The 27,371-nt window shown below is 36.9% G+C and overlaps 1 protein-coding gene across 1 annotated transcript in view; it reads left to right on the top strand.

The window, feature by feature from the left end:
* GPC5 (glypican 5) overlaps nucleotides 1-27,371 on the top strand; it is a 1,526,087-nt gene that overhangs the window by 262,367 nt on the left and 1,236,349 nt on the right. The gene's annotated exons all lie outside the window — the stretch shown is intronic.

Here is a 27,371-nt window from a genome sequence, read left to right as displayed (position 1 = left end):
TCTGTTAACTGAACAGCACAGCAGTATATCATTGACTAGAGCCCTGAATAAACAGAAATCACAACAGAGGCGACCTGCGTATACCCAAGGATCCTTTTAGCGATCGTTGTGTCAGTTGAGAAATGCATTCCATAGAGTCAGCCCCTCTTCTGTACTTTGTCCCTTCAAAGTTCACCATACTTGCTTACTTCTCACGACTTTTACTAACCAGTTTGAAAGGCAATAAGGCCTTTTGTACTCTTTTTCCAAAAATAACCAAAACAGAGGCAGCATGGAGTAATTAGGACACTTACATTGACAGATGAATTTATTGTCCTATTTTCTACCTAGCTGCGTGTGCTTTCTGTAGATGTAAAGTGTAAGTTTTTGGAATACCTATATTGGCATCATGTATGACTGTCACCTAAAGTTGAATGGCAAGCAATGATTTACCAAAAAAACCCCCTGCTATTCAAGAATGTATCCATCATGAGAATGGAAACAATGATTGCATTGGTATAGATCTGGGAGTAAGGATGGGTTTGTAAAATGGACCATAACCTAATACTTGTCTAATTGTTACACAGTGTACTAGAGTAGGAGAACTATGTGTTGAGTAGGAATCAGATTTTCTTCAAAGACTTTAGCATAAAGTAAGATAAATGTGAGGTGTTACAAATAATATTTTTAAAAACAACAAAATATGCGTAGCAGAGAAACTCCACATTATGTAATCACATCGGTTGTTTGTTGAAGACCCAGATAAAAATCTCAAAACTTCTGTTAAAGCATTTCTGACTTTTTCATCCATGACTGATCCGTGACTGGCCTAAAGCAAAGTGAAATACTACCTTCGAAGTATTACTTTTTGGATAATTTTAAAAATCACATAGTGTTGGTCCTGCTATACCGATTGTGTGTGTCCATGTGTTCAACAAATCACATAGTGTTTGTCCATTTCTTCAACAAATATTTGTTGAGCATCTGTAATATTTTAGAAACAGTGCTAGGTGCTGGTTATAAAAGGCTAAACAATGAGGGCTGGCAATACAGTTTAGCAAAAAGGAACTCAGGGTTTGTAATGGGAGAGACCTGGGAATAATCCAGGCTGTACTTCTTATCGGCAGTGGGACATGGGAAAGTTACTAAATATATATGAGATACTCTTGTACTCCTCCTGCAGGTGCTGAAAAGGCATGGAATGTTTTAAGCAAGGACAAGATACAACTAGATTTGCATTTGTGAAAGATCACACTGGCAAGAGAAAGAAGATGGATGAAAGAGTGAGACCACAAGTAGGGAGACTAGTTAGTTGACTGCTGTAATTCATAAGAGATGATGAAGACTTGTATTAGGAAAGCTGCTGGAGTGAAGGGTCATCTCTTCTAAACGGAGTGATGAGAAGAGTAAAGGAAAGGGAGAAATACAAGATGGTAGTCAGTGTATCTTGGGGAACGGATGGATGCTGGTGCTAATCACCTAAAAGAAAAAGATTAGCCAGTAGATCTCAACTGGGGGCAATTTTGCCTTCCAGGTGACCTTTGGCAATGTCTGAAGATAATTTTAGTTGTCACAGCTCAGAGTGGGTTGCGGATTCTATGGATATCTAATGTGTAGAGGCCAAGGGTGCTGTTCAGTATCCTACAATACACACGACAGCCCTCACAACAAAAAATTATCCCACCCCAAATATGGAGATTGAGAGACCTTAGATTAGGAAAAGAGAAGTAGGGTTTAGGCATTTTGGTAGAGAAGTGAGATGCTAAACTCAAGTTTGGACATTTTCAATTAGAGGTACTCACTAAACCTGATAAAAAAATCCTGCCTAAGTTATATAACTTGTCACAGATCAAGTGGTAGAGGTCTGGCATCAACGTGGAAATATTAGTGGCAGCCACACCTCAAAGACCATGGATAGTGTATAAACAATGTAGAAAGACTCAGTTATGCATACATGTAGAAAGTATGGTTCCTTTTAAAAATTAAATAAATACATTTGTTGGAGTATTATTTGAACAGTGCTGTTTGTATAAAAAGGAACAGCAACATGAGTAATGCCTGCTTTGGATATTTTCAAATGTTATCTTATAAAATTGAGCAATACATTATGTTTTTATGTTTAGAAAGCAACACAAAATAATTTCATTGTCTTCAAGAATTTCCTCTTTATAAAATACTTTTAACGTATAAATGCATATTAAAATGTATAGATATTTAAGTTTATGAGAGGCTGGAGAAGGGCAGGCACATTGAAAGAGGGAAAAAGATCAGATCTGAAAGCAAAACTTGATTTAGTTCCCACCTATCAAAATTTTATAGCACCTCATGCTTTTCAAAAATTCTTCCTAAAAGGTGAACAAGTCTATAATTATGTTAATACTGATAAAATTCAATTGAAATGTGATAGTAAATAGAAACATAACATTGGTGTGATGGCCTTAGCCATGGACATTTCTTGTTTTCAAATTGGATTGTTTCGTATTTGGGGGAAATTTTTTGGGGGGATAGATTAAGTTCATATTCGTTCTTTTTCAAAGATCTGTTAGTTTCCAAGATTTAATTAATAAAGCCAACTAATTCACATAATTGATTCCAAAGTTAAAATTTTCAATCCAATTATCCATCCAAATTGACCTTTCTTGTTTAATGCTATTTGAATTGCTATACTCAGCTTATGTTTAATTACAGTATCTATGTTTAATTATTGCATCTGAATCATGTTTAATGAGCTCCCGTGTTTAATTACTGTATCTGACTAATATAATTACTCTTAAGTAATCTCTGCCATTATCAGCTAAGCTTCCTAAGCTCTGTGGGATCTGTCTGTCAGCCTGATTCTCCGGGCTCAACTTTCCTCCACCATCCCTCATATTTACTGTATGCCAGACCCTGGATTCTCTTAGTGTCATTAATGTGCAAAGCTACTTCCTACCTCGGGGCCTTCACACTTGCTGATCCCTGCCTTCTGCTCTGATCTTTAGATCTCAGCTCATGACACTAGCTGCAGAAACAATATCCTTGGTTTTCTAAAATACTTAGTGCCCCACTCAATTTTAATGTTATCAGGTTATTGTGTAATTTTCCTTTATATCATGTACTGCATTTTTTACTATTTGTAATCTCTGTTTTTTATTTTATGTCTCAAACTCTAGGTAGCAATTCAGCATCGTGTATCTGGCAGCATTTGTTGAATAAGTAAATAAATATGAATGAATTAATGATTCAATCAATCTGTCAACCACAAAAATTAAATATATCCTTGTAATTGCCAGTACTTCATATATATGACTTTCTAAAGCCATTACATTCACACAGTGATGAAAAATACAAATGCATAGAAAAACCAGAAGATAACAAAAATGAGTAAAGTGTCAGGTGTAAGTCAATATGGAGCTTGGTGAGGATTTTCAGGGCAATAGTGAAGTGCCCTTGGCATTTAGATTCAATATTTCAATCCTCTAGGGGCCAGTGCATAACATTAAGCTCTTGGGCTCTGTACATTAGTTCTTAGAAGCTGGGAGCAGTGGCAGCCTTGGAATAGTAATGCCAGGCAGATGGTTGGTTATGGTCACATAGCACAGCTCTGCTTACATGTCCCTAAGCCAAAGACCAAAATGTGCCTATGAATATTCAAGGATATTTATTATGCGCTTTCTAAGATATACCATTCATTTAAATAGTGTTAAGTTACAATATATATGAAAATAGAACAAGTCTAGGAGTAGTCCCTTTCAAGGAATCTAAGTAGAAGTTTATACTTAAGATCCAAAACAAACTTGGGTCTAGCAGCCTCGAGATGTTTATCAAAGACTTAGGTAGTACTATGTGGTACCATTTCTAATTACCACCTGTCCCCCATCGCCTCCACCATGATCCCCACCTCCTGATACTTACACGTCTGTGTACCACCCTCTGCTTGAGTGTAGGCTGGGCTTAATTGACTCAGTTCTGAGAGAAGCTGTCATGTGTTGAGTGTGGAAATAGAGGAAGACTACCTAAATCAGAACAAACAAAGCCTCTTTATTCAGAGCTTGCTACACAGCAAGGTAGTCAGTCATCATTGCTTGAGTTTGGCAGAGAATCAAAGGCAGGCAGAGGACTGGAGAAGCATAATAGAGGAAAAAAGGAAAGGCTTCAGGTCGTTAGAGGCTGTTGGCATGGGGAAGCTGTCAAAAGAATAAATAGAAGCAGGGCATCATGTGGTTGGTTAGGGGAAACATGTTTGGGTTTGTCTAGTTGGCTCTACATTGGAAACAGCAAACAGAAAGCTGGGGGTTATCAGTTATTGATTAAGTTTTGGCCATTTGGGGCTGATTGCTACAGAGGCTGTGGTTTGACTTCCTGGATGCTTTGCTGCAGAGGTTATGGTTTGGCTTTCCAAACTGGTTGTGGCAGCTTGTGGGTCAGAGTTTTATTTTTACATATGGTCTGCCCGTTATCTAAATATTGAGTCTCTTATGAGGCACCCTGTGGAGTGGCCCACATAAGTGAGCCTGGAAGAAAATATCTGAGGCCTGCCAATAACCACATGATTGAGCTTGGAAGCAGATCCTTACCCAGTGAAGCTTGGAGATGACTGCATCCCTGGCAGATTCCCCGATCATAACCTTGTAGAAGATCCTCAGCTGAGACTTCCTCTAAGTTACTGTCTGATTTCTGACCAATGAATCTATGCAATAATAAATATTTGTTGTCATCAACCACTAAATTTTGGGATCATCTGTTTGCAGCAATAGTTAGCTAATACAGATGGGAAGGATATGGTCTTTTGTTAATTACATCACCAGGAAATTTAGCTCAAGGAGCTCAAGTAGGTTTATCTGGAAGGCATAGACAATTGCAGTATTTCTCGGAACAGACCGTTTCTCTCTCAGAAATATAAAATATATGTCAGAAAGAATTAAGTCACTACTCCTTCTTAAACCTTCTCCTTCTTTAGTATTTTATTTAATGAAATCATTTACCTCACCACTGGCTAAAAAAATCTCAAGTCTTCTTTGATTTTTGAGCAATTATTTATTATCTGCTATGTACTAGGCACTGTTCTGTCACTTAGAATAGAACACAATTACTTGCTCTTGTGGAGCTTACATTCTTTTCAGAAAAAATATAAAAGAAACAATAAACATATTTCTTGTGTGTGGAGTAAAGGCAGATTCTACATTCTTGCAGGGGTAGAATAGGCTTTATTGGTACACACTGTAAGGCAATGGTCAGCGAGAGAAGTATGGGTCCCCTGATTCTTCCATAGTCTAGCGGGGCCTTCTTCTGGCCATGCAGTGGATCTGGGTTGCAGTGAAGGGACATCACCCTCTGTTGCTTTTCCTTCTTACTGTGGTGGCATGTGAACAACTTTGTGGGCTGTTGGAATGACTATTGAGCAGAATACCTGGACAGTGTTTTAGAATTGTTTATTGAAAAAGCCAGATGTTCGATACCTGGTAACCCTGGGAATTTTCAGGCCTTCATTCCAGGAGAAGATGCCACTGGGCATGTGGATTTCCATGGGGCCGGAGTTCAGTTGCAGCCCCTCCAGCCAGGATTGGGGGCAGGTTCCTCTGTCCCTCATCAAGAACTCCTAGGTTTACTTTCTGGCAATTCCGCTGATTGCATTGCCATAATAAATAAGTAATTTATGCAATGCATTATGTGATAAGTACTATGGGAAAAAAGTAGAACCTCCTACATAGGGCTTGAGAGTGCAGGACAGAGGATGAGTTATATTAAATAGATCTACAGGAGAAAACCTCATTGAGAAGGTGACATTAGTGCAAAAAGTTGAAAGAGGCCATGAGGACATCTAGGGAAGAATATTCCTGAGAGCTGGGGGAAAGCCTGTAAGTCAAGAATGTCCTGGATGTGTTTTAAGGACTGTAAGGAAGCCAGCATAGCTGGACTGGAATCAGAGAAAATGAGAGAATTAGGAGAGGAAGTGAGAGAAGTAAGGAGGGGTCAGATCATTCAGGGCCCTGTGGGACTTCTTAAGAATGCTGTTGTTACTTTAAGTGAAGTGGGGAGCAGTCATAAAGTTGTCAGCAATGAATTGGCATGGTCTTATGTCTTAGAAATTTCATTAAACTGCTGTTTTGAGCACAGTCTAGACATGTCTAGAGTTCAGACAAGAGATCTAGGCTGGAGGTATGCAACTGGGAGTCATTGGCTCACATATAGTATTTAAAGCCATGAGATTGGATGAGATCATCAAAAAGTGAGGGAAACAGAGGGAAGAAAAGAACTGAGACAGGAGCCCTGGGACCTTCACAATTAGAAGGATGGAGGAAGAGAGGGAAACAGCCAAGGAAGCTGAGAAAAACATGACCAGTAAGGTTGGTAGAAGGAAGACCAAGAAAGTAGAGTGTATTGGAAATCAAGTAAAGAAAATGTATTAAGGAGGAGGGAATGAGAGACTGCCAAATGTTGCTGACATGTCACCTATGATGAGGACTGTAATTCACCAACTGATTTGGCCACTAAATGAAAGTCACTGCTGAAGTTTGCAGGATTAATTTGGTGAAGTAGAGGTGAAATCTTGATAAAAGTCAGTTTTGTAGAGAATTGGAAAAGAGAATTGGAGAGAATGATAATGTGTAAATCTTGAATAATTTTGGTACAAAGAACTGCAGAAAATTGGGGCAGGAAAAGTTTGATAAGATTTTTTTCCCTTTGGGATCTAAGTAATAAATCTCTCTTAACTAGTGCAAACATTTAGATATCAAATCTTGTTTCCTTGTTCAGTTTTATCTTTTAATATTATTTTCTTCCATCTCCTGTTGTTATTACCCCAGGGATTTTCATTTGGTTCCGTATTGTTTCTTTCCTGGACTATTACCCTAGTATCTTGCTGTGTTTATTATTACCATATTACCATCTCACTACTTCCATAGTATCTTCCTGCTTCCAAGGAATGCTCCATTACAATCCTGCTGGCACTCCCTCCAAAACATACTACCTGTGATGTCATTACTCTTTCAAGCTTAAGTCATCCAATGACTTTCCAAACACAGCTTGGCTACAGCTGCTGTGCATGCTGGAATTCCAGCAAAACAGAGAGAAATGGATAAATCAGAGCTGTGAGAGGGAAGTGGAACTAGACCGTGTGTAAGGCTATCCTGCAAGATGGGGAAGGCAGCTATTGTTGCCATATTTACAATGTTTAAGAGGTTGTGGAGAGGAGAGATCCTAATCAAGATCTTCTGGTAGTGGAAGGCTTGATTTTCTAGGTAAGAATACAAATGTTCTTGACTTATTCTCCCCAGTACATAGTTCAGTATGGTTATAATCAATATTGGATTTATGGCCACAGACAATTGTAAAGACCCATATTTGGGAGAACATAAGATTCCTAATATTTTGCCAGGTTTAGTTCTCATTATTTCAGTTTTTAGTTACATATGGAAGGTTTTCAGGTCAAGCATTACATGACATTTATTTTCTCACTCCATGTACATACCAATATATGCTTGTCCATGTTATGAGTATGCCTGCATTTTGCTGTACAAATATATGTGTTTATTATTCTTACATTTTAGCCTCCATTTTCCCCCCTGAATTTGAAACTGATTTCGTTTCTTTGTTTTTCTTTTTAGAGACAGGGTCTCACTCTCTCATTCAGGCTGGAGTGCAGTGGCATGTTCAAAGCTCACTGTAACCTCAAAATCCTAGGCTCAAGTGATCCCCCTGCCTCAGTCTCTCGAGTAACTAGGACTACGGGTGTGTGCCACCACACCTGGCTAATTAAAAACATTTTTTTTTTTTTGTAAAGACTGAGTCTCACTATGTTGTCAAGGATGGTCTCTAACTCCTGGCCTCAAGTGATCTTCCCACCTCAGCCTTCTGAGTTGTTGGGATTACAGGCATTAGTCATTGCTTCCAGCCCTATTTTGTTTCAAATAATGAAAAATCATTCAATTTGTTGATGCCAAGTTATAGCTGCTTCAATTAAATTATTTTTTTAATTTTAAAATAAATTTTAAGAGATGGGTTCTTACAATGTTTCCCAGACCGGCCTTGCACGCCGGGGCTCAAAAGATCCTCTTGCCTCAGCCTCCTGAGTATCTGGGTCCACAGGTGCATGCCACCATGTGTAGCTCTACAGTAGCATCTTTGACCATTACTGATTCCAGATATATTTTTGTGCACTTACTCTGAACCAGGTCCTGGTTATACAATCACTAAATATGATGCAAAATACTTTACTTTTTAAGGAATTGGATGTCTTGATATCAGAGATAACTTGAGGCAATAATGTCACATTTTGAAAATCAGCGTTGCACAATACAGTATGTAACTCTATGACTTTTTATAACATATGGTGACATTTGCAAAGATTGTAGCACACTTCAGGCAGGTTAATGATGCTAGGAGGGATCAGATGTTCCTGAGTACATGCTGATTGCTCAGCTCCTGTTCCAGCCAGAGGGAAAGAGCTCAGAAGTTTCCTGCGTATTCATGTGACTCACCTCTGTGAGGAGTCCCTGCTTGCATGATCATTCTATCTAAAGTATTTATCCCTTAGCGGATTTGTTCCTTGTGTTTTGTGCTCCACACGTCACCTTCATGACCGTCTATTTGAGAAATGTTTAATTTTTCTGTTTTGAGTTGTATTTTGGTTTACTTATTACTCTTAGAGGCAAATTACTATCTGATTTTACTTTTTCAAATTCTAAATAATGGTGTTTTTCTGAATTTGTACTCTCTGTAAACAGATCCATTCATTCTATATACACATGGCCTGCATCACTAGACATTTTATATACATATATATATATATATTTTTTTGAAAACCAGGACCTAATATTCCGTGCTCTGCGTTGAGATTAAGGTCTGCATGTTGCTTACGGTTTATGATACCTGAGACATCCACTATTTAGTACTTTTCATTTTTTCACTGCAAACTTTACGTTAGATCACTATCCAAAGATGATACTAAACTGCGACATTAACCCCAAGCTTTGCTTATAATCCTTTACCTGTGGATCTTCTAAGATGCAAACCACATGCTTGCTATGATGGACGGGCATTTTCTGAAACTGAGCTGGAAGCTTTCAACTTCATTCTCATATTATGCATGTAGTTAATTGGTATTTTGATTGAACCAGCAGAAGAATAAAAATGCCTATGAATCAAAGGAAATTATTCTCATTAGATATGAAACAAAGAAAGCAGTGGTTTCAAGAACAAATATTATTCAAAAATATTCTCATTAAAAGAAATTGCTCTCTTTGGTATAATAAAAATCTTCTAAAGAGAAGCATCTGGCAGAATCATATAACTTACTGTAGCATAACATTTGGGATGAATTAAGTTGCTTCATGCTGCAAAATGCTTTCAAGGCTTCTCAGTATTTTTTCTTTATTTTAGCTTATCTATGGCTCACAGTTCTCCAATTAGGTCATTTTATACTTAGTATTTCTTTATGTGTATCAGATTATGAACATCATATAGAAGTTACAGTCCCTTGAAGGCTAGAAATATTGCTAAGTGGAATGAGTCAAAGCCCATGTGTGGAATATGAAAGTTTTTCTGTGCTGGATTCCCTGTGTAATATTCCATAGTGATAGGTAGGTTGAACTACGAGTGCTAAGACAGATAAGCTGTGGATGTGGGCATTCAGGAAAAGACAGTAATTTTTAAAAAAATTTTTTAAATTAATTAATTTATTTATTTTCTGAGACAGTCTCACTCTGTCACCCAGGCTGGAGTGCAGTGGCGTGATCTCAGCTCACTGCAAGCCCTGCCTCCCGGGTTCACACCATTCTCCTGCCTCAGCCTCCCGAGTAGCTGGGACTACAGGCGCCCACCACCGTGCCTGGCTAATTTTTTGTATTTCTTTTTTTTTTTTTTTTTTTAGCAGAGATGGGGTGTCACCGTGTTAGCCAGGATGGTCTCGATCTCCTGACCTCGTGATCTGCCCACCTTGGCCTTCCAAAGTGCTGGGATTACAGTGTGAGCCACCGCCCCGGCCAAAGACAGTCATTTGAGTTCACATGTTAGATGCCCACCCTTGGGCAAACTTATGATCATCCAATATTTGAGCACAGTCGAGTGGATGTATGTCATTGAACAAGTACTAACATTAAATTTGTCAATGGATCTTAGAGTTGGAAGGAATTTTCGGTGCCATCTCATTCTCTAATCTCTTTACCATCTCAGATCTGTTATGTAAGTGACTTAACACAATGCTCACTACTTTTTCAAAGAAGCCCATTCTATTTTCAGATATGCCCTCTTATTGTTTTCATATTTGGTTCTGTATCTAAAAAACTCTGAATCCATCTTCTATATAAGGGCCTTTAAACTTCTGAAGACCACTTCCACATATGCCTTGGGACATGCATAACACTAGTGGGGACTGTAAGAGGAATTAGAGCATGACACCATGATCGCTCAGGAGAATGAGTTGGAATAATGTACAAATATATGTGTACAATAAACAAATAAAACAGGATGAGTTTTAGATCAAACAAACTAAGGCTAGAACTCCAACTTCAATACATATAAGCTGTGAGACACTATTTTAAAAACATCTTTAAATGTGGATAATATTTCAAATAATTTAATTATTTTCCTCAGATTTATTGATCTATTCTTATGCTAATACCATGTAGCTTGTGTTTCGTATAGTACTTTGGTATCTAGGAAGGTTAACCCCTTCTAGCATTTGTCTTTTGAAGGAATATTCTTAAATATTTGGTTACAATAAAACAATTTTAATTGAAACTGCATTTAATTTACATATTAGTTTTAGGAGTCGACATTTTTATGGTATTAAATATTTCAATCAAATATGATATGTCTTTCATTTTATTCAGATCCTGCTTTATATAACTTAATAATTATGGTTTTTAAAAGTAAATTCTATATATCTTACTCATTTTATTCTAAGCATTGTAGCATTTTATATTTATTATGCATAAAGTATATTTTTGTTTTTCTACTTTAGACGGCTAATGCTACTTTAGATAAATGCTAGTTTATTTTAACTTACCCCTTTATCGTATTTCTTTTTCTTTTTTTAAATTTTTTATTATACTTTAAGTTCTAGGGTACATGTGCATAAGGTGCAGGTTTGTTACATATGTATACTTGTGCCATGTTGGTGTGCTGCACCCATCCGTTTATCGTGTTTCTACTACATTTCCAACATATCTTAGTTTTAATTCCACAGCCTCTTGGAATTTTTTAGGTATAAAATCACATAATATTTTATTATTTCTTTTTTTAATTCACTTGACTAGACTAGTCAAAACAATTTTGAATGTAAATAGTGATGATATACACTACTTTTTTTTCTGATTTGCAAGAAATGGCTGTAGCATTTCACCATAGAGAATTATGTTTGCTGCTTGTTTTTGAGAACTGGTCTGTCATATTAAAGTTCTTCTATTACTGACTTACTTAAAGCTTTGATAACTTACAGTGGTGGAATTTTAACAACTGTCTTTTTGCATTTATTAGGTGATTATGTTGATTATGGTATTAAATTTCTTTATATTTAACCATCCTTACTCCTTGGAATAAATATTTGCTCCTAATGTATTATTTACTTTGTATAATGCTGGATCTAGTCACTGTTTATATTAACTGACAGTGGCTGGATACAAACACGTGTGTGTGTGTGTGTGTAATGCACATTTATATATGCCTTCTCTTTTATTTAATTGCATATTACCCCCTTCATATGATTCCTTTAAAGCTAACACTAGAGTAGTTTTGTAAAAGGAAGAAGCATGGATGATACAGATGAGTGAAGTCAGCTTGGCCTCAACTAAATTCCCAAAGTTACTGGTGAGTTCGAGCTGCAGCTGTCAGACCGCTAGATGCAACTTAAAACTCTAGAGGGGTGGGAAGCATGGCATGATTCTGTGATGCACAGGGGATCAATAGCCAGTCTCCCCCCGATATCTCCCTAACATCAAACCAACATTGCCATTGTTGAGGAGTCTGCATGTATGACCAAGGCACACAGCATTCCTGCTCAGTCAGGTCCTCTAGCTTTAGGTGCAGGTCTGGGTAGGAGAGCACGTCTGTAACCTGCAGATAATAGGACAGATGCCCAGTGATTCATGTGGAGTGGAGTTGGTCCTGGTGTGGTCTAAATCTGTCCCACAGAAGAATTCACTGCCATGATGCCTAGAGAACTAGGCAATCCCATCTCCTCTGGTGAGGCTCTGGACCCTGCAGCAGTGATGTGTTCTGCAGCAAAGACGGTGGAACTGAGTTCTAGGAATGTGTTTTCTTCTTTGTTCTATTTTCTCTTTCATAACATTGCTTTAGTCAGTTTTTGTTATTAATATTTCTTGTCTTTGTTAAATGAGCTATAATGGCTGCCTCATATTTCTGTTGTCAAGAATAGAAATACCTGATATTTCAATATTAGATAAGAACAAATGTGTATGAGGTCTCCTGGTTGGATCCTGTCTTCCTTTTCCTTTTCTGCATGAACCTGTGTCTGAATCCAGATTCTACCACTTTTGAACTCATGTCACTATGTACAATGGTGCTGTTTGAGCACTGCATAAAGTAGGGAATGGGAGCTCCATCCAGCTGGGGCTTTGCTCTTCAAATCCTTGCCTCTGGAACAGATGTGCACATACGTGTTTCTGTTTCACACAAAAGCTATAGTATCAGCCAGCAGCATGTAGCATTGAAATGTAGTGAAAGTATGCAAGCCCTTTTATCTCTTTTATCTGTCTTAACCTATTTCCTCACCTGCTAAATGAATTTTTGGTATTGCAAATTCTTAACCCAAATTCTCAAATACATGTATTACAGTTGCTGGAATATTTGACATTATGTTATTATATTTGTCATTTAGTGATGATGTTTTTGTTATTTTTACACTTTAAAAGAATCTTGTATCCTATTGATTCCTATGTTATTTCTACCTCTTTTGATGTATAGTTTCTAAAAACTTATCTTTTAATCTCCAAAAAGAAAGGAAAGATACTAGAATGTCAGGAGAACGAATTTCTCTTGTCAAATATAAAAATAATTCCAGACTATCACAACAATGTAAAAGTCCAGTTGGTTCTTATTAATCATTAATTTATTGTTTGTGCAAAAACGTGTAGCACCCTGGCAATCCTAATATAAGCAATAAAATAGGAAATATTTAATAAATATAACTTAATCATTGTTCTATATCTTCGTAAATGAATTCAGTAATTGCAGTGGCATTTTCTAACAAGGAGAATTCAACCAATCCATTTTTATAAAGTGAAAGTAGGCATCAGGGTAAAATAGCACACGTTGATTAACTACTTAATACACCATTGGCTTTACAAGGCCTAACAGAGGAGTACTTTCAAATGGCAGTGCTTAAATTGAAAAAAAATTATGCAATCCTGCATAGTAATTACAAATGCATTAGGAAACTCGACAGCTGTGCTTGGAATGCAGACCAAAAAAGATCATGAAATATGGTTCCAATATAATCATTAGAATGTGGTTGCACTGTATGAAGGGTTGAGTTGTATTACTATGCCCCCCGACATTCACTGATAGTCATATGTGGATGGTATAGAAAATGTGCATTACAAGCACACTGCAAACAAGAATGAGACAAAACATGGTTGTTTCAGAGGACAATGGTACAATTCTGAATGAATTAACAGTGATTGCAGGGAACAATGTGAAGTGAGTTAGAATATGATCTCAGTTCCTAGACAAATCGGAGAAAGCACTCCACAATAGAATAGTACATTGCTAAGGGTTGATCAGGGGATGGTTAACAGACACTAATTTAAAGTGGGAACTTTGGCCAGAATCAATATTTCAACAGCTCTGCTTGTTAATTAACATATCCTCCAATGACCTTCTAAGAGAAATCTCATTAGATCAGCTACAGGAAGAGCTAGGGAAATAGTAGCACTTTACTGAGACATTAACAGCTGAAATGGCAGAATAGAAGTAGGAGAGAGGTATATCAACACTGAAAGAAAGGTGGTTTTTCATAAGGGGCAAGTCAGGTCAAAGAAGGAGGTCATTCACTATGTCTAGATTCTGTGTTAATTGTCCGTAGAAGTAAAGTTTCCATCAAAATCACAACTAAAGTTTCCCTTTAAGACCAGCCATTCTCACTGAGGACTCAAAATTCTATAGTTACCCTAAGCCCATTTGGTTGGAAGAGATGTATTTGCTTGCGTATGTGTTTGAAGGTGAGAGTCTCACATGGACTTTTGCTATTAGTGCATTGCTTGAAAATCTAAATTATCATTTTTTGTCACTAATTCATCCTAAGCCTGACTTGCTAAGATCTCAAAACATTGCACATGTCAATTGTATTGTTGGGCACTGAGTGAACCCAAAGGAAAGGTCGAACTAGAATAATCTAGATTAGAATGGTCTTCATGGAGAACGGGGATATGAGCTACTGGTTTTGTAGAGACTATGAGGAGAGATTGATCTGACGGAAGTAGAAGCATGTGTTGCCCATTGCTGAGGGATACAAGGGGACCCTAGATACAGAGCTTTAAATGCCAGGATATCATTTTGCTTTGCTCTCTGAAAATTGAGAAGCATTGTATATTTTGAGAAGTGAAGGTACATAGCAGTGTTTGGCAACTGTTAATCTATTGGTGTTCTATTTGGATTAGAACTAGGAGAGAATTCAGTGTTGAGTCTACTGCAATAAACAAGGACATGAATGTAGAGACCAGGGTAGTGGCTATAATATAAAAGTTCATAAATCTGACAGAATGGTCTGAACCAGGAGAAAAACTAAAAGACATTCTTAATGTTAGTGTAGGATTAGGCAGGTCTGGGAGATAAAAGTCAGAAATGGAGTTCATTTTGGAAGATTAAAGCAAAACAAAATCTTACCACAGAAAGAAAATAATATATTCTATCTAATAAAGAAAATCCATGATTTTTCAACTGGAAACACTGGTGGCTGCAACACCTCCAGCTGTCTACCACCAATCATTGTGTTTCCTCCTCTGATCTGCTTCAGTCTATAATTTGGAATACTCAGGAGCTCATGTTTTGTCAGTTGCTGAGGGCAGGGCATAAACTGTACAGTTTAATGGAAGAATGTGAAATAATTTCTGGGGCTGTTCCTTAGTCTATGAGAGTAGCTTCAGCATGACTGCCTCTCTTAGGCTGCAGACAGTTCTGAAAACTGAACTAGCTTGACAGGAAATTGCCAAAATATTGCCTTCTGTAATGAAACTGATAGAATTAAAAATAAAAAACTACACACTTCCGTTATTCTCCTATAGCAAAAGGATGCAGCAAGGCAACTTGTATGACAGTTAGTGTTCCTATCATTGGTTTTACACTTCATGTTTGACATTGATAAACAGTAGAATTTCAAGAAGTGATCACAAAGGATAGATTTAATTTAGGCATCTCAATGAACTTTGCCTTTGATATGTAGGCATAATTAGTGTATTGGGCCCAAGTTAGCCTTAATTAAATTGAATAACTTGAGTAACATTTGCCTTGATTGATATAATGAACATAAGCCTAAGGATTTTTTTTCTTTTACTTATTTTTCACACCTACTAGTTTCATGTCTAAAAGTTCACAGTTAAGTTTAGTGATATGTTTCAGAGTTATGCGAAGTAGTGGGAATAGTCTTGATACTTAGAAATCCTATATTTAGAGCTGCAACATGTTGAATCAAAAAATAATCTGTGAATGGGAGTTCATTAATGATTTGACTCTCTGCTTGTCTATTGTTGGTTTAAAGGAATGCTTGTGATTTTTGCACATTGATTTTGTATCCTGAGACTTTGCTGAAATTCCTTATCAGTTCAAGAATTTTTGGGGCTGAGATTAAGGGGTTTCCCAAATACCTAGGAATATAGCTAACAAGGGATGTGAAGGACCTCTTCAAGGAGAACTACAAATCACTGCTCAAGGAAATAAGAGGACACAAACAAATGGAAAAACATTCCATGCTAAGGGATTGGAAGAATCATTATTGTGAAAATGACAATACTGCCCAAAGTAATTTATAGATTCAATGCTATTCCCATCAAACTAACATTAACATTCTTCACAGAATTAGAAAAAAATATTTTAAATTTTATATGAAATCAAAGAAGACCCTGTATGACCAAGACAATCCTGAGCAAAAAGAACAAAGCTGGAGGCATCTTGCTACCAGACTTCAAACTATAGTACACGGTTATAGTAACCAAAACAACATAGTACTGGTATAAAAACAGATATATAGACCAATGGAACACAACAGAGACCTCAGAGATAACACGACACATCTACAACCATCTGATCTTTGACAAACCTGACAAAAACATGCAATGCGGGAAAGATCTCCTATTCAGTAAATGGTGCTGGGAAAACTGGCTACGCATATGCAGAAAACTGAAACTGGACCACTTCCTTACACCTTATACAAAAGTTAACTCAAGATGCATTAAAGACTTAAATGTAAAACCCAAAGCCATAAAAATCCTAGAAGAAAACCTAGGTAATACCATTCAAGACAGGTGTGGGCAACGAATTCATGACCAAAATGCCAAAAGCAATTGCAACAAAAGCCAAAATTGACAAATGGGATCTAATTAAGAAACTGTCATCAGAGTGAACAGGCAACCTACAGAATGAGAGAAAATTTTTGCAATCTACCCATCTGACAGAGGTCTAATATCCAGAATTTACAAGGAACTTAAACAATGTTACAAGAAAAAAACAACCCGATCAAAAAGTGGGCAAAGGATATGAACAGACACTTCTCAAAAGAAAGCATTTACACGGCCAACAAACATATGAAGAAAAGCTCCACATCACTGATCATCAGAGAAATGCAAATCAAAACCACAATGACATATTACCATCTCATACCAGTCAGAATGGCGATTATTAAAGTCAGGACACAATAGATGCTGGTGAGGCTGAGGAGAAGTAGGAACGCTTTTACACTGTTGATGGAAATGTAACTTAGTTCAACCATGTGGAAGACAGTGTGACGATTTCTCAAGGATCTAAAACCAGAAATATCATTTGACCCGGCAATCCCATTACTGGGTATATACCCAAAGGAATATAAATCATTCTACTATAGAGACACATGCATACGTATGTTTATTGCAGCACTATTTACAATAGCAAAGACATGGAACCAACCCAAATGACAATCAATGAGAGCATGGATAAGGCAAATGTGGTACAAATATGGTACATGGAATACTACGCAGCCATAAAAAGGAATCAGCTCATGTCATTTGCAGGGACATGGATGAAGCTGGAAGCCATCATCCTCAGCAAACTGACACAGGAACAGAAAACCAAACAGTGCATGTTCTCATTCGTAAGTGGGAGTTGAACAATGAGAACACATGGATACAGGGATGGGAACAACACACACCAGGGCCTGTTGGGGGTGAGGGGGTGAGGGGAGGGAACTCAGAGGATGGGACAATATGTATAGCAAACCACCATGGCACACACATACCTGTGTAACAAACCTGCAGGTTCTGCACACGTATCCTGTTGTTCTATTTTTTTTTTAGAAGAAATAAAGGAAACAACAGCAACAAAACCATCACACTAAGCAAAAAGAGACTGACACGAAAGGAAAAATAAGAATCTGTATCCTGTCCCCTCCCTGCCTAAAGGAATTATATGTAACATTTAAAAAATTTATTTATTTTAGTAACTAAACATTATTTTGTGACTGATTATCTTTTCTGAACATCTATACTAACCATTGATAACATAACAACTGGTTGTTCACTTTGTGCTTCATAGCTTGTGCTATGGCCCCTGTTAGAAGAATATATTAAAAACAGCTCAGAGGAAACAAGAGCTCACCCATCTTTATTCACAGAGAGAGAAATTAGCTGCCTTTAGATGTAAGCTTCTTTAGCGTGATGGTGGCGCAGGAACCTTACACCACAGAGAAGCGTGCCTATTACTCCTTGTCAGTGCTTTTAAATTAATTTATTTTTATTTTTATTTTTGCCCATGAGACTTTTTGATCTAAGAGGATTTAGCACTTGCCCATAGCAGGCATCCAGTGAATACCAGAAAATAATAGAAAATTATAGAAACATAATTGAATATCCATCAAAAACTGAAGGTCTATGTATTTTCCTTACCCCTTTCCTCCTTCTTTCTTTACCCTTCTTTTACTCTCATGATGAGGCCCTAGCATTATCATTGTAAAAGCATTCGTTTGCATTGTAGTCTTTTCCATTATTGCACTGACTTAGAAACAACAAAATAAAATCCGTTATCTACTAACAGATGTCCCAGACTAATATTTTTTTGCTTATAGCACAAGCCAGAGAACAACACTTGAAATTAACTTTTTAGAGGTTGTACTTTTATCTTTGTAACTGACACCAGTTAACTTTAGCTTTGTGAAAAGCAGAACTCAAGTTTCATGCATCAAGTATTTGATGCTATATGGACATGATAACAAATTTTATGTCAAGTTGGCTGGGCCATGGGGTGTCCAGGTGTTTGGATAAGATTATTTCTGGGTGTATCTTTAAAGGTGTTTCTAAATGAGATTAGCATTTGAATCAGTAGACTATTGTAGATTGCCTTTCTCAGTGTGGATGGACTTCATCCAATGCATTGAAGGCCTGAATCAAATAAAGAACTGAGTAAGGAAGAATTTTTTCTCTCTGCCTGATTCTCTTCAACTTTGACTTGGACTGGAGCTTAAACTATCAGCTCTCCTGATATTTTTCCTCCTTTGACCTCTGGGTATTTTGGTGTTTGTATTAGTCCATTCTCGGATTGCTATAAAGAACTACATGAGACTGTGTAATTTATAAAGAAAAGAGGTTTAATTGGCTCACAGTTCTGCAGGCTGTACAGGACCATGACTGGGAGGTCTCAGGAAACTTACAATCACAGCAAAAGGTAAAGTGGAAGGAGGCATGTCTTACATGGCTGGAGCAGGAAGAAAAGAGTGAAGGAGGAGGTGCTACACACTTTAAAACAACCAGTTCTCATGAGAACCCACTCACTATCACGAGAACAGCAAGGGGGAATTCTGCCCTCATGATCCAGTCACCTCCCACCAGGTCCCTCCTCCAACACTGGGGATTACAATTTAACTTGAGATTTGGGTGGGGACACAAATCCAAACCGAATCAGTATTGTCAATTTTAAACTGGTCACTATATGAACTGAAATTTTTGGACATTAGATTGAAATAAAGAAATAAATTAGTCAAGTGAATCACAGAAGTTTTGAATACTTACGCTTGGTTTATATTTTGATGGCAATTTAAATTTTGTGTTCACATACAAATCAACTAAATTTTAAAATTATTGAAGATTATAGAAACATAATTTAATATCCATCAAAAAACTGGAAATTTCTATATTTTTTACTCTCTTCCCTCTTTCTTTCCTTCCCTTTCTTTTACTGTTGTCTTTTACTCATTCTTTCCTTTCTGTCTTTCTTCCTTCTGTAATTCCATGTAGCTTGTAATATGATAGGTATCAGTAGAACATGATCTTGTAGGATGTAAGCATCAGTAACACTCAATGTGATTAACTTTTGTCTTACAAAAAATTACCAAAATAGTATAGAGGAATGATTAAGGAATACAGTAAATCAGCTTCTTGAAAAAGCTGTTTTTAGGATAGATATTGAAATAAGTGAATATGTTTTCCATAAAGAAGTAAAAAAAAAAAAGTCTTCATCTGGCTTAAATCATTAATTCAGCAAATCTTTTTTCCTGAAAGTATTCTTTGTGTCATACACCCTGAGAGATATTGGATGTTTTGGATAACTAAAATCCAGAACCTGATTTCTAAGTTTTCGTGGTTTAGTGGGAGAGAGGAGGGTAGGGAGGGAGAGAAACTGATGAATAAAATGAGAAATGCTAAAATCAGGTGTTAGGAGAATGTCAAGATGTACAGAGACGAGGTATTAACTTATCTGGGGGAGGGGTTTTAGTAGAGATAACACTTGAGAGAATCTGGAGAGAGCTCTGTGAAAGGAAGGGACAAGGGTGTGCCAAAAAGGAAGATGATATAAACAAAGTTGTGTTTGTGTACTAGAGAGAGAGGCAGGGGATCAAGAAGGATTTGACTTTTAGACATTCTAAGCAAAGAAAAGATTATGGTTGTCTCCCATAGGCCATTAAATAGTAATACTATACTAAACTGAAACATATGGAAAGAGGTCAGATAATTTCTAAATTTTATTTCCTTTGTCATTTTGATAATCTTTTTTGGGAAGAGAAAATATCAAAAGCTTTCCAAATTAGCTCCCCCTCCCCAGTTGCTCTGCTTTGTGGCGTACACTAAATCTATGCTTTGACTTCCCAAGGGATAGCTCAGCACCAGTAGTGGCGGGAAAGGAGATCCCAGGACAGAGCAGATCAGCCAAACACACACATGTGAAACATCTGCTACGGGACCACATTGCAGTAGGTTCTAGGGATACCATTATTCCTGCTCCCAAGAAACTCACAGCTGAGTGGCAAAAACAAAGACATGAAGAAAGGATAATGATGCAGTTTAAAAAGTGTTCCCTTAGAGGCACTGCTTCATACAAGGGCAGCTTCAAATGGGGAAGGGTTTCTGTTGTAAGTGACAAGTCCATATTTCTGCATCTTTCCTGGCAGACACAAAGGAACAATTTTTTTTTCTGTATCAGAGTTTGTAATCTGATTTTTTACATTAGTCTCTCATCCAACTATGAGACAGAATATTAGGACTACTTTATGAAGAAATAAAAGCATTTGACATTAAGTGATACAATCATAACATTTTATTCCACAAATTTTATGTAAATCTCTAAAGAATAACTTCATCATCTAAGTGACTTATATACATGATACAGGTAAGAAAATCTAGCAGATGAGAGTTTCATTGATGACTTGTGTTCTTTTGTTAAGAAAAACCAGGATACTGTTTTATAGGTACCATTCCAGGTCCTTTAAAAAGATGAACTGAGTTAATCCTATATTGATTCTATAAAATAAACATTATTACTATTGCTATTTTATAAAAAGGGAAACAGGATCACAGAAAAGTTAAATAACTTGCCCAAGGCCCAGGTGGTAGGTGACAAAGACCCATTTGAAAATAAGGCAATGGTCCTGGAGTGTACAATGTGGGTTCAACATCACTATACCGACAGGAAAGTTTAATATTATGAGTGCTTTTTGTCTTCTGGGATTATACTTTCCGTTAATACCCATATAAAGTGTATCAAATCCTTATGCAATTCACTATAATAAACTCCATACCCAAACCCTTACTTTTAAGTAGTCCAGATAATTTATGTTCATATGACCACTACTGGCTCTGGACTCAAACTCTGCCAGCATTTTGAGACAGAATCTGGCTGTGTTGCCCAGGATGGAGTACATTGGCACAATCATGGCTTACTGCACACTCGACCTCCGGGGCTCAAGTGATCCTTAGAGTCTTAAGTATCTGGGATCACAGATGTATGCCAACATGCCCAGATAATTTATTTATTTATTTATTTTTGTGGAAATGGGATCTCCCTTTGTTGCCTAGGCTGGTCTCCAACTCCTGGGCTCAAGCAATCCTCCCACCTTGGCCCTCCAAAGTGCTGGGATTAGAGGCATGAGCCATCATGCCCGCCCTTCCTCTGGCATCTTGATGCTCACTCACTGTCTCCCGGAGGAGGATGCTGACCTTTCTTTACCCTCCTATTGCCAGATCTGGAAGTCAATACTTTCTCCTTCAAATATCCTAGTTTAACACTAACTCATTATATATATGTTTGTGTGTGTGTGTGTGGGTGTGTGTGTGTGTATCAGAGCTTTACTGAACATTTGGAGGTAGTTGAGTTAGTAGTGACAGAAGCATCTATTTTTAGACATTAAAACAACATTCCTGTCACTGGAGTACAAAGTCCTTTCGTGAACCTCTTCAACTTCCTGCCGTATTGTCAGAGTCATTTTCTTTTCTTTTCTTTTTTTTTTTTGAGACGTAGTCTTGCCAGAGTCATTTTCTATCTACTGATACTATTTTCAAAATCCAACAGGCAGAGGCCACCCAAAATTCCTATTACTTTTTAATGCAGAAAAATTTCTAACCCTAATTTACCTTTGTTTATCATCTAGGCTAGTCCAGGAGACCTTGCCCCTTGCAATCAGAGATCATAAACTTGTTTTTCCTACACGTGTTTTTCAGATGTTTCCTAAACATCTGAATGGTGAATAATGCGTTAGTTTACTATCACCCTTTCTCCCTTTCCCCTGGGCACTATTTTGGTTATATTAAAAACAAACAAACAAACAAAAACCCGAAAAACAAAAAACAAAACAAAAAACTTAGGTAGGGGAAACAAAAAACCTATTAGGTGTATGGGAGATGAAAATGGTAGAAAAGATAAAGCATCCATTTACATAAGTTAAACATAATTACATTTACAATAAGTAGAAGGACTTAGTAGAGAAACACTAATATATATCTTTGACAAATTGATTTCACAATTTTCCACGATTCTGACTTAAGATATATGGCATTAAATATGTACTGATATGTACTAGGAATTTAGAGTAGTTGGATTTGCTTGAAAAAGAATTTCCATACTAACATTCAATTTTTGGCTCAGAAACCAATTATTACAAACCTCTTGTATTGCATGCCTGGTGCTTAGAAGTACAAGATGAATAAAGTATGATCTTTGACCTCACAGACTATAGGTATAGTGGGACATGTAGGGACGTTAGCAACTAATTATAAAGTACTGCAATACGTGTATTACCTACAAAGTGATATTCACACAGTGGTGTGACATAGTAGAATATACAACTAATAGCCTAATTGGATTAAGGAGACTTCCTGTGTAGCATGGGGTTTGCTTTTAATGATGAGTATGTGTTCCAGGTAGAAAAAGAGAGAAAAACTGAACTGTGTGAAGCATTCAGAGGGTGCATCAGTATCGTGTTTCTGTGTTTGGAGCATCAGCTCTACGTGTGGTGGAAGCAGAGGGCAGGGGGGCAAGGAGGGGAGAGATGAAAGAGTGGAGGAGATAAGAGTGGAAAACAGGTTAGGCTTCACTCAAGAAAGAACACCATATATCTCACTCCGGGGTGGTTTGATTTTAGAAATGTCAGGGTCAGGTTTTCTAATACGTACTAAAAGTGCAGATTTCTGGACCTAATGAATCTGAATGTCTTGATGTGAATCAGGATCCTGAAGTAACGCTTTGCCACGGATCATGGGAGCCTTTGGCTTTGTTTGTTTGTTTGTTTTGTTTGTTTTTGTTTTTTGAGATGGAATCTCCCTCTGTCGCCCAGGCTGGAGTGCAGTGGTGCAATCTTGGCTCACTGCAACCTTCACCTCCTAGGTTCAAGCCATTCTCCTGCCTCAGCCTCCCGAGTAGCTGGGATTACAGGCACCTGCCACCACGCCTGACTAATTTTTGCATTTTTAGTAGAGACAGGGTTTCATCATGTTGGCCAGGATGGTCTTGAACTCCTGGACTCAGGTGATTTGCCCTTCTCAGCCTCCCAAGGTGCTGGGATTACAGGCATGAGCCACTGTGTCCGGCTGCCTTTGGCTGTTTTAATGTTGGATAGTGCTAGGTCATGTCTAGTACAACACGCCAATATATCATCATGGATATAAATGTACTCAGAAACAAAGTGAAAAAAAATCAGTTTTTAATACAGGTTGAAAGCTATGTGGCATCTGGGTAGCAACTTAGAGTAGTTTAACTAGAGGAAATTCTATCGAATGTTTACTAACATGCTCTTGGTGAAATTTCATCAAGTGACTTTTTCTTTTGTACCCTTCCTCACACACAGCAGTGAATGTGAATGTCTGAGTAACTTAATCATTCTGGAACAGTGAAACAGGCTTCATGTTTTCAGGATGACTAAAGATTCTTCATCATTTGGAGGCTTTTGAAAACACTGCACAAATTGTATTTGACTTTATTTAAACTACCAAGCTAGCTATAAGTTTCATCCAGAGAATGCTTTTGATAAGAAGCTGTTCTTGGTTATAGAGTGATAAGTGAAGTGAGCTGGTGCTTAACCTTACGAGGTTGAGGTAGGGTAGGGACAGGGACCACTGCTTTTTAAGGTCATTGGAACCAAGTACACAATCTGTATGTTTGCCTAAAACACTTCACTATATATGGATAGGGAACAGCTTGCATGCTCATGCTGTGTGGAAGTGGAATCTACATTCAAATTGGAAATAGAAAAGCAAAATGAAGTGCAGTAATAACAAGTGTGGACTGCAATATGACCAAAGTGGGAAAGCTGTTAAAATATATAATGCTCATGGTCGTATCGGAGTTCATTGTGAAAAAGATGTAGGAGGCAGAATAGATAATTCTTTCAAGTGAAAGAAAAACGGAATCATAAGCAGGGGTGCAATACAGAGGAATTATGGCTCGATCCTTTTATTAAAGCTCAACCTTGGTAAGTACCTTCCTAAATGATACTTGGTACTTTTTAATGATTTTCAAATGTATAACTGCAGCTCCACACAGAAACTAATGTGAATTTCCAAGAAAACAAATTTTAAAAAAGAAATCGATTTTAACTCCAGTTCTATGGAAATTGGTGCCTTATCTATAAGGCCATGATATTTTGATTATATTAGATGTACAACTGGGCACTGAGAAAGGTTTTACAGTGGAAGATTTTGTTTATATTTGTTTGTTTTTAATATAAGAGAACCTCAAGTCCCTGAGCTGGTTATGGGGGCATTTGGGAAGCGAATTAGTTCATCTGTCAAGTTCTTTTGCATTTCTAATATACTGGTCTTCTAAGCACTTTGATCTTGCCCTGCAAAATTGCAGCATTAAGGGATTTTATTCTTATTTAAGTAACTCTTAAATAAATATACCATTTTTTGAATTGGTAAGTGTTCACAAAGAAAATTCGTATTGTTTCCAAAGTCATAGCTTTGAAATCATAATTATTTAGAATTTAGATTTCTACAAGTCATGTCTTTGGAAGGACCTTTGTTTTCAAGTATATATTTCTAGTGCATTTAAAAAGGGCTGCTAGTATCCCATAGCAAAAATCACATAATTGTTACATCCTATTCTTTCCACTTTTGACTATGTTACTGTTGGAGTATTTTCTGATAACAGCTATGAAAGCAGAAATGGATGTTGTAGTAAAACAGACTGTTCTTGGTCTGATTGATTTTGTGCTTTATAACCCATTTTAGTTATCAGAAAGAATTGCAATTTCTTCTCCAGCTATTTGGAAAGAATGTAATGGTCTAAAAGATTGCCTACCTTCTGAGGAAGTTTCTCTCATGTCAAAGTAGAAACAGTATATTTATTAAACTGTCTGTAACTTTGGAGTGAATACTTTGAATTCATTTCTCCCTCTGTTTCTCAACCTGTAACTGTAGGAATCACTCAACTATGACACTTGGCAATACGATCTAGCAGATGTGTAGGACCATACTCAGGATGCAGTAAAATTAGGAGACTGCAGAATAGAATTTAAACTATTTTAAGTTACTTTATATTAGAGCATTTGGTGGTTAGAATTCATCAATATTATACTTTAGCATGCATTTGTATGATGACCTGGACACTATTTTTGTGTTGCCCAATGAAACTCCTTAGCCATTGCTAGAAAGCTAATAGAAACAAACAGATGTATTTTAAACACTATACTGTAGGCAGATATCCCAGGAACCGTGAAATGAAGAGGGGATGAGATGCTTCATTAGTGATTCATATTAATATACTATTATTTAGATTTAAAAACTCCACCAAAATGTTCTAGCACCAAGAAGAGGATGCAAATTAATGACAATTCTTAGAATAATAAATGTGATCAATGACCTTTGTAGTGATTAGACATAATAAAATATAATTAATATGATGGCACAGGAAATTAAACTGTGATAGTTATTTCAAGGATGTTAGGAGTTTGGGTTTTTGTGTACATTTGTGGATCCTATAGAGCTGACTTTAAAGGAAAAGATTGAGGTAAGTTATCATTATGTAATTTGAGAAACTCTAAGTTCAATTAATTCATTTTGGTTTAGAATGCCATGTGCTACCTAACAAAATGTCTTTTCTAGCACTTGGATATTCTTTTAGGCATGTTTTGGAGACTCTACAATGTAAATCAAATTGTATTAGTTTACTCAGCTCTATGGAGTTTGACTTTGTCCTGGGGTAAACATTGTATTTTAATAAATAAATGAAAAGAAGTATGAAAACATTTAAAGTGCTCAATATCAAGCTGAGGACAAAGTGGACTGAGGAACCGATGGAAGCTCTTTTAGTAATCCAAAGTGGATAAGAGAGATATTAAGGTAATAGCTGGCAATGAGAAGTAATGTTTTAAAGAAATCAACATTTATTTATTTATTATACTTTAAGTTCTGAGGTACATGTGCAGAACATGCAGTTTTGTTACATAGGTATACACGTGTCATGAGAACAGCTATTGATGACTAACTGGACAAGGGCAATAAAAGTTCTAAGACTTTAAGTCCAGATGCTTAGATGGTTGATCCTAATATACAAAAGAAGGAGGTCAGAAAGATGCTGAAATCATAGAGGGAAATAATTGGCAAATACAGATCCAGGTTTATATGTTATACATTGAAAAACAGATAGAATCTCTGGTAAGAAATATTTGCTTCAGCAACAATTCTCAAAGTGGTCTGAGGTTCTGGAAACTTCAGAGTGTTTGTGAGATCAAAACTATTTCATAATACTGTGAAGTCATGGTTTACCTTTTCTTCTGTATTTGCATTTGCATTTGCATTTATAGTACAAAAGCAATGGTGAGCAAAACTGCTGGGGCTTTAGCACAGATTAAATTGGTGGCATCAAACCGTATTCTTAATAGTAATCACTGTATGTTTTACCTCCACAAACTCACATTTTTAAAAGCCATTGCATTTTAGAAGGTCTGGATAAAACAGCAAAAATTATTGACTGTTAAATATAAACTCTCAATTACACATATTTTTCACGTTCTATGTCATGAAATGATAAGATTGCATAAAGCAAGTGTTCTGCGTACCAAAGTATAATGGCTCTCTCAATGAAAGATACTTTTGCAATTGAGTTGCAAGTTGAACTAGTCACGTTTGCTTTTTTCTGAATACCATTTTTTTTTTCTTGAACAAAGTGATTGACAGGCAAGCTATGGTAACTCAGACTTGAGTATTTGGCTAAAGTTTTCTTAAAGTTGAACAAAATAAGTCTGTAGCTTCAAGGAAAACAATGTACTGTATTTGCTGCTAGCAATTATATTTGAGTTTTAAGAGAAAATTGGAAATTTAGAAAACTTACATTCATTGCCATGACCTTGACAGTTTCCAGTACTAAAAAATGTGATGAGGCTGGGCACGGTGGCTCATACCTGTAATCCCAGCACTTTGGGAGGCCGAGGAGGGCAGATCATGAGGTCAGGAGTTCTAGACCAGCTTGGCCGACATGGTGAAACCTCATCTCTACTAAAAATACAA

This window comes from Trachypithecus francoisi, unplaced genomic scaffold (assembly GCF_009764315.1).
Source record: "Trachypithecus francoisi isolate TF-2019V2 unplaced genomic scaffold, Tfra_2.0 Lachesis_group18, whole genome shotgun sequence".
Lineage (NCBI taxonomy): Eukaryota > Metazoa > Chordata > Mammalia > Primates > Cercopithecidae > Trachypithecus > Trachypithecus francoisi.
This window is presented reverse-complemented; position numbering and strand designations above follow the sequence as displayed.